Source organism: Priapulus caudatus, unplaced genomic scaffold, assembly GCF_000485595.1.
Source record: "Priapulus caudatus unplaced genomic scaffold, Priapulus_caudatus-5.0.1 Scaffold152, whole genome shotgun sequence".
NCBI classification, from domain to species: Eukaryota; Metazoa; Priapulida; class Priapulimorpha; order Priapulimorphida; family Priapulidae; genus Priapulus; species Priapulus caudatus.
This window is the reverse complement of record NW_014577213.1, coordinates 133,237-141,920: the sequence shown is the minus strand read 5'-3', so window position 1 is coordinate 141,920 and position 8,684 is coordinate 133,237. Positions and strand designations below refer to the sequence as shown.

General features: G+C 43.5%; 1 protein-coding gene across 1 annotated transcript in view; it reads left to right on the top strand.

The window, feature by feature from the left end:
• The first annotated feature begins 5,102 nt into the window (after nucleotides 1-5,102).
• Nucleotides 5,103-8,684, top strand: part of LOC106806294 (cAMP-dependent protein kinase catalytic subunit-like) — a 71,595-nt gene continuing 68,013 nt past the window's right edge. Inside the window, exon 1 of the mRNA XM_014808181.1 lies at nucleotides 5,103-5,122. The gene's annotated coding sequence lies outside the window, so the exon portion shown is untranslated. The remainder of the gene's footprint in view (nucleotides 5,123-8,684) is intronic.

Here is an 8,684-nt window from a genome sequence, read left to right as displayed (position 1 = left end):
CGCGTTCGATAAACTGCGGCAGTTTATCGAACGCGGGCTATAGTACTAGAGCTACCCTGGTACTATCTAATATGCCGGACCGTACCTCGTCTACTCCACTAACGAGTCTAGGGAGTCGCCTACGCCTACTCCCTAACCCTAACCTTAACCCTAATCCTAATCCTAACCATATCAAGTAGTGACCAGGGTACGTTCCGGTATACCGGACCGTACCCAGGGTACGTTCCGGCAGTACCCTGGGGGACATAGACCCTATGAGCTTTAGTTACCATGCAGATCTTACATTTCTGCCGTTCCGGAGACCCTAGTTTTTAATATTTCCGTTCCAGTGCATCGTACTTCAGAATACGTTGAAGTCGGGCCGTCAAGGCATGCATGCAACGTGTGTGTGTTGTATGTGTGCGTGCGTGCGTGCGTGCGTGCGTGCGCGTGCGTGTGCGTGGGTTCATCTCTCTCCGTGTCATGTTTTTTCTCCTCTACATAATACAACAATTATTGGTTCAAGTGCTACAGCATAGATTTTAAAGCAAATCACTGTCCCCACCACAGTTCCGGAGACCCTTTCTTTTAAACGTGTCCAGTGTCATAGCATTAATTTTCAATGAAATCCTAGTTCCGGAGACCCCCATTTTCGAACATAGCCAGTTCCAGAGCATACCACATTCAAAAAACATTAGTTCCAGAGAGACCCCCATTTTCAGGTCTGAGTTAGTTCCAGAGCTCCCCCCCCCCCATTTTTGACTTCGCAGTGGCACATACCTACCATAATGTGGGGTGAGTGCCCCCCCCCCCGGGGTTTCATCTCCTTGGTATGTGTTGCTCCTTGGTTCCCTGCAGAATTATTTTTTTTAAATAGTGTCACGGTAGTGCCGTGCTGCCGTGGCGGCCACTACGGCCCGTAATTAGTATGTAAAATTTGGTTACCCTAGGGCCCTGGTTCCCAACCGGGGGTACTAGTACCCCCTGGGGGTACCAGCGAACACCACAGGGGGTACCTGGGAAGCCTCTTAGACAATTTAAAAAAAGTAGTGCTATATAATAATCAGCGTGTGATTCAGGCATCTCTATCGACAGTGCCAACAAATCATGCGACAGAGTGGTACCCTCCGCGTGCCAGCGCAGCAGCAGCAGCGAGGCCCACGCAGCAGCACGGGCCGCAGGGAGAAGGGGGAGGGACCCTAAATGTGCCAGTGCAGCAGCAGCAGGGCTCACGCAGCGTGGGCCGGAGGGAGGAGGAGGAGGAATCCTACGTGTGCCAGCGCAGCAGTAGACATACGTTCCCGCAGCACGAGCGCGGTAGGGTTACCCCTCTGTGCGTCAGGGCAGTAGCGACATTATTCCTAAACAGCCACTGAAGCGCCTCCTAGAAATAACGTCAGTAACTGAATTTTGGTGCAGTCAGCAGATACGCGAGGCCTACCTAGTGGGCCTACCCGGCTGCGAATTTTTTTTTCCTACACGTTATATCCATTGGGCTCCTCGGATTGGCTGCTTTGATTTGCTTTGACCAGAGCATATAAATCACATAACGTACTTATCTACCGATCATAAACTACACAAATATTTGCAAATGGCGTTTGTTCTCTTGTTTTGAAGGTTTGTTGAGTCAAAGCAGAGCATATAAATCTATATATAAATCTATATATATATCTATATATAGCATATATATCTATATATAAATCTATAAATCTATCTAAATTTTTTTTTAATAGTGCCACGGCAGTGCCGTGCTGCCGTGGCGGCCACTACGGCCCTGCTCGTTGACGCTAGACTGAGCAAAAAGTAAACAAACCTTTGTTTTTAAACGACACGTATGTGTTACGAGAGCCCAGACCATAGATATCCCATTTATGGGATATCTATGGCCCAGACCCTCTCACAACTTAACGTTAACGATGAAAATAACACATTTACACAAAGAATTGTAATTATAGTGATATTATATTTTATATTAATGAGTGAAATGTGTGTTTTTCATGGAAAATACATCAGAAAACTTACTTATCTACCGATCATAAACCATAACAAATATTTACAAATGGCGTTTGTTCCCTTATTTTGAAGGTTTGTTGAGTCAAAGCAAATCAAAGCAGCCAATCAGAGAAGCCCAAAACTCTGCAATGAATATAACGTGTAGGAAAAAAAAATTCGCTACCCGGCTATGGCTCGTGAAGCTATTTCCGTTCTAGTTACGTTTGTAACCAGCTACCTGTGTGAAGCAGGCTTTTCAGTGATGGTTACAATCAAGACAAAAGCCCGTAACCGTCTTGAGATCCGCAGAGACATGAGATTCAGTCTGTCAAAAACTGAACCGCGGTTCAAAAAGTTAGTTTCTGCCATGCAGCAGCAGTCTTCTCATTGAACTGTCGTTTAGTGCACAGTGCGCTTGATTGGAAAAATTCGCTGTGTGACTGCATTAATAAAACATAAACATGATGTCAAAATATTCATGACAATACATCAGTGTTGGTTCTTCATTTTGCTTATGCAGGGGCCTGTACAAGGGGGGGGGAGGTTCCAGGGGGTCCGGACCTCCCTGCTCGCGCAGAAAACGTATCTAAGGGGGTCTAATTTCAAAATTTCAAATTAAGCATACGAAGTTTGGTCGCGCTAGGTCGCGCTAGGAGCCGAGTTATAGAGCGGAAGGGAAATATGATGAAGGTAAAGGTCAAATAAAGGTCGCAGTGACCTGGTTTTGGTACGCGACACACCTTCTCCCCAAGATGTGTAAGTATACCAAGCTTGGTCGCGCTAGGTCAATTAGGGAAAATATGATCAGATATCGCTTTAAAAACATTAATAAAAAATGTATAAAAATATAATAAAAATACCACCGCGTAATCGAAAGTAGTTGAGAAGATCTATATAAATAAATAAATAAATAAATAACCACGCCCACCAGTAGAAGCGGCTCCTATCACATTCGGTCCATAGTGCGATGTATATATATAGATGTACTATATATAGTCGGTTGACACGACAGAGTTATTACGAAAACTAACCAAACTTTGACCTCCCGCGTGTTGAAATTATACCTAATAAATGCGTATACGTACACGCGTCTGTCTGCTCGTCACTCGGGAGGAATATCACAGTTTTGTCCATTCCTTTACAGCTTATACGGCCGATGACCTATCGGTCAACATTAATATAGCTTTCGCTGTCCAGTAGGCGCCCCAGAATTACTCTATCGTGGACAAAGAACTCGGAAGGGGATCGGTCGCCATGAATATCGCTCTACTCACAGAAACCTATGTAAGTATCGAGAGTGGAGGAGTTGTGCCTCATGCGCATGTGTGTTACACATTCTTGTATGCTTTCTGCACACGCACACACACACACGCACACACACACACAAACACACACACACACACACGCGCGCGCGCGCACGCACGCACGCACGCACGCACGCACACACAAACGCACGCACGCACGCACGCACGCACACACAAACGCACGCACGCACGCACGCACACACAAACGCACGCACGCACGCACGCACGCACAACACACACACACACGCACACACACACACACACACACACACACCGACGAACACACACACACACACACACACACACACAACACACACACACACACACACACACACACACACACACACACACACACACACACATTACGCATGATGCCATGCATCCTTTGTATTATCTATACCGCCCGAATGACCACGCCCGAATAACCCTATAAACCATGCGAATCAAGTATCTGTTGGCATGAAATCACATATTTATATGCAAATTAGTCAAGTCGTGTATAGAATCCTTGTTGATATTACGTCAGTATTTAAAAAAAATGCTTATGAAAGCTTGTGCGGAATAACGTTTTCTATACGCGTGCGTGGGCGATTGATATTCTCGCAATGTGAGACGTGGGCTTATTGCTCCAGTAAACGCACTTTGATTACCATAACTGGAATCGGATCAAGGAAATTATTGCGTATGTTTTCGGCATGATTCATTACATGCAGCCGATTTTGATTGGCAGTACAAATAATATTATCTAGTTGGGCCTGTTTTGTGCATCACAAATGTACTTGTGAACTTAGAAGTGTAAACTTCTTCAGAGCTCGTCAGCCATATCAGCTGAGTGTGTTTGTTAATTCCAAAATACGTATTAATTTTACCTACCAAGATATAAAAAGATTATATTTATTATTGAAGAAATATAGAAATAGTATATTACTGACACAGGTAATAATTACACACGCGGTTGCATGTTGCGTATCAAACTACGGAACAAATATATTTCACATGAGACGAATTTTCTCACGCCTAGTGTTTATTGGTCTGTATCGAATAAGTGTGAATTTTGTCTACATTACCGGCAGAGTCAGTCATACGTGTACCCACACTATAGATATATTCGATTAACGTATTAATTTTATTAATTCGAGATTGAAAAGCGTCTTCTGCAATTTATATAAATGTATGCAACTAGATTAAACTGCTAATATGAGTTTACTCGATTATAATAATAACTATTTGCAACATGTTCTATTACAGGCCTTGTTTGGGAGTAGGAGGGGGGAAAGTCTAATCCCTACAGGTGATTTAACTCCTAACTCATTGAGCACTCTGACACCCTCAGGTGACAATAATCCAGGTAACAGGTTCGCAATTGGTTGTTTATACATATCCATAAAATATCACAAATTATTAATATATGTATGTGTGTCTGTGCGGAGCGTGTGCGTGCGTACATGCGTGCGTGCGTGCATAATTTCGTAATAAGTAGTGAGAGAGACACGGACATCGAGAATGCAAACACGAATGTAAATGTAAATGTGGAAATAATTCAGGGACGACGACGACGACAGTCGCGGGCATCGCACGTGACTCGGATGTTTCTGTCGTGAACGGCGTTCCAGAACAACGGAACATCGATAAAGATGACCCAAGTGCCGCCGTTCGTAGTGATAAGAAACGTTCCAACGATAGCGATGCGCGACAATCGTCCGACAGCTCTCGCAAGGAAAGCTCGCGGACCGAAAAAAGCACGGATTCGGACCGGAAAGAAAGCGGTCCGCTAACGCAACAGGAAACTGCGATAAGAACTGAGTCATCCCGCAAACAAAAGCAGCTTCGCAAGTTCAACAAACGCTGTGAGTTTATACTACATTTGCGAGATTTCGGGTCTAGTTTCGATCTATATAATTATGTAATCAAGTCCTTGTGGGGTCATCATTAGGTAGGTCTGGTTGCTGTTTGACTGAGGATCAATTTCTCTCTGACCAGCTCATATTACGGCTGCAGCTCCATGGCCAAGTGCGGTTTGCTTTCTAGGCAGTGGACAGTGGGTATTTCGCCACGATCGTCGGTATTTTGCCGTTGGCAAGGCTTGGGTGAGCAACTGCCGCGTCTGCCCCTCGCCACCTACAGCACTGCATATATAGAATTGTTGAAATTGTACATCTGTAGTGAGCACATAATCAGCAGTAGTTAGATAAGAAAAAATTTGAACAGAATGACGCAGTTATCTAGTTATAAGGCAGCAAATCGTCCAACTCTTCTTGAAACGTGGGATAGATTATAGGGTCAGACGTGTCTGTGCACACGGCTATTACCTGCTAAAATAATTATCATTTTGTTAAAATTATACACGTAAAAAAGAGAGGAAGAATTCAGATGTAGGTTTCTATGATATATCAGGAATGTGTAACCTCCCCTAAGTAATAGCAGCGAGCCCGATCTTCTCAACATCCTGATTCCCCATTTAGATTTTTTCTCGGTAGGTCGGCGCCAGTGCCGCGCATAACAAATAGTGTGATATGCTACACAAAATATATTTTTTGTTGAAATTATACACCTACAGTTAGCACATACTCAGGAATAGTGAGGTGTGAAAATGTGGATTGTAATGACTCACTTCATGAATTCGAATGCGGCAAAAATCTTCTAAAACTCCTTAAACGTGCGATAGATGATAGTGTCAAACATGCCTATGCGCATGCTTACTATCTACTAAAATCATTCACATTTTGTTAAAATTATACATTTAAAAAAGAAAGGAAGGACTCAGGTGTAGATTTATATAAAAAATCTGCAATCTGTTATCTCTGCTAAGAGATGACTCTCTTAAGAGATAATCTCTGCTAAGATCTCTGCTTTAAGATCTCTGCTTTAAGATCTCTGCTTTAAGATCTGCTTCAAGATCTCTGCTTTAAGATCTAAGTACTAGCAGCGCGCCCGATCTTCTCAACATCCCGATTCCCCGTGTAAATTGTTCTTCGCCGTTGGTCGGCGCTCGTATCGCGCATAAGAAGTAATGTATGATGAAAACGAAACATAATATTCATATATAATTTTGTTTAAAATTATACACATGTAGTAAGCAAGTGCTCAGGAGTAGTTATATATGATAAATGTCTAGGACAATAACTCACTTCATTCGATATAACGCGGCAAATATTCCAAACCTGATTAAAGCACGTGATCTATAGATTATATAGACTAGTGTCAGATATGTCTGTGTGCACGCCAACTATCTGCTAAAATAATTAAAATTTTGATGTAATTATATATACATTTAAAAAGGAAAGGAAGGATTCGGGTGTAGTTTTCTATGAAAAATCTGGTATCTGTTACCTCCCTTTAATTATTGGCAGCGAGCCCAATCTTCTCGTCACTGTGAGACCGTTAACACTCGTGTTAAAGTTTTATTTGCCTCTGGAGGACCCCAATTCGGACTTAATTGTTCACTAACAAACCATAGCACACTATAATATTGGTTAACTGAAAGTATTATTTTGTAGAAAAACTCGCCATTATCGCCATTTTAATACCTTGCCACCAGCGGAGTATCAGGAGTAGATAAAGGGATCCTCCCTTTATCTACTCCTGGGAGTATATACAGCGCAGGTATGAGATAGGGCATTGAGTGAGAGGGTTGAGTAGGGCCTTCTGGACCCTCTTTATCTCCAGACAGTGAGTCAGATGTCCTATTCAAACATTTAACTCACTACATTCATTTATTGCGTTCCTATAATTTCCATTCAGACCGTTGACATTTGCCTATTGATATAACTGAGCTGTCAAGATATTTCTCTAACCAGAACCCTTTTTTAAACATTCGGCCATTTTTCTTCTTCTTGCTATTTGGTGTTGGTTGTGAAACGCTCACGGTTCGCTCTGCCTTAATAAAACGTATACCAGCACTTTTAAAACCTATAAAGTTTTTAAAGGTATACGTTTTATCTTGGTTTTATTGTTATACACACACACATTGTTTAATATTTAAACAGTTTTAAATGCCAGATCTAACGAACATTGCATACGCTGCTCATTTTTTTTAGCTTCATCTGGTCATACACTGATTACCGCGGTCGCATTCTATATGCAAAGTGGGGGAAAAGCGTTTAATGCGCAACATCCTAGAACTTACTGAAAATGGAAGTTATGGAGAAATCGCAGAGCATGTAAAGCGGCTTTTGGAATCCGTATGGTATTTGCTCTCCGCGGCAAAAAGGCTCCCTAAAAATTGGTGAGGATGATAAATAAAAAGGTGCACGATTAAGTCATTTACATCAACGCTAATAACATGGAACTACCCAATCTAAATGTTGTCCATCAATCAACCGGACACACGTCCTTTTGCTTGGCAATCACGCGACAGTAAAACACGTTTTCAATGTAGCCACCATACGTGTGTGCCGTTTCACGCTGACTTTTAGTCGTTAGCGATCCAAATGACGCCACTCAACAATCAGCAGAGTGACGTTACGTGGGGGCGATCTAGGTGGAACCACTCGCGTGGAACGATATAATGAATGGGGGAAAACCTGGCCAAATGGAGGCACTCAGCCTTGGCCAGGTTCGTCGACGATGTGAGAAACTTCACAATAAACTTCTCGCAATTTTAATAGTCGCCGCCATATTTTATGCGAGCGCAGCATGAGATGAGAGTGTGTGTGTGTGTGTACGTGTGCGGTTGTCGTTGTGACACGCTGATCTTCCAATCTTCGTAATTTCTGCCGTTACGCGCTCGATACGATATCGTCGCGACTGGTGAAGAACATCGAGCGCTAACAACATCGCACATAGGCGCTAACCGGTTGGATGGCGTTCTTGCCATTCCCCTCGCTCGGAAGTTGGGCGTCATCAAAGAACCCGACGGCAGACGACAACTTTCCGGAGTGTGAGTAGCGCAGGGGCTTCGCGTAATGGGTTACATTCATGTTTGATTTAATCCTGCGGGACGTGTGAATTGGCAGACGGGCGGGCCGTATGTTTTATTTGGCGGAGGCGGCGGCGGGTCATTTTTTTCATGTGGGAGCCGTGTGGCTTATACGCTGGGTTCCACTATATGCGGATTTTTGAATTTTAGATGCACACACAGTTCGACTGCTTGTGCAATTCGCAAGGGCGGGGCAAATAAAATGGCAATCGCTGCATGCGCTGTTCGAGAAGGACTGTGTTGAAAGTGAAACTTTTGTAGAAAATTACAAAAGCAGAAGAGGGCGGGAGAGAGACAGAGAGAGAGAGAGAGAGAGAGAGAGACAGAGAGAGAGCGAGACAGCGAGAGAGTGAGAGAGCGAGACAGCGAGAGAAAGAGAGAGAGAGAGAGAGAGAGAGAGAGAGAGAGAGAGAGAGAGAGAGAGAGAGAGAGAGAGAGAGAGAGAGAGAGAGAGAGAGAGAGAGAGAGAGAGAGAGGGGCGGGGGGAGAGA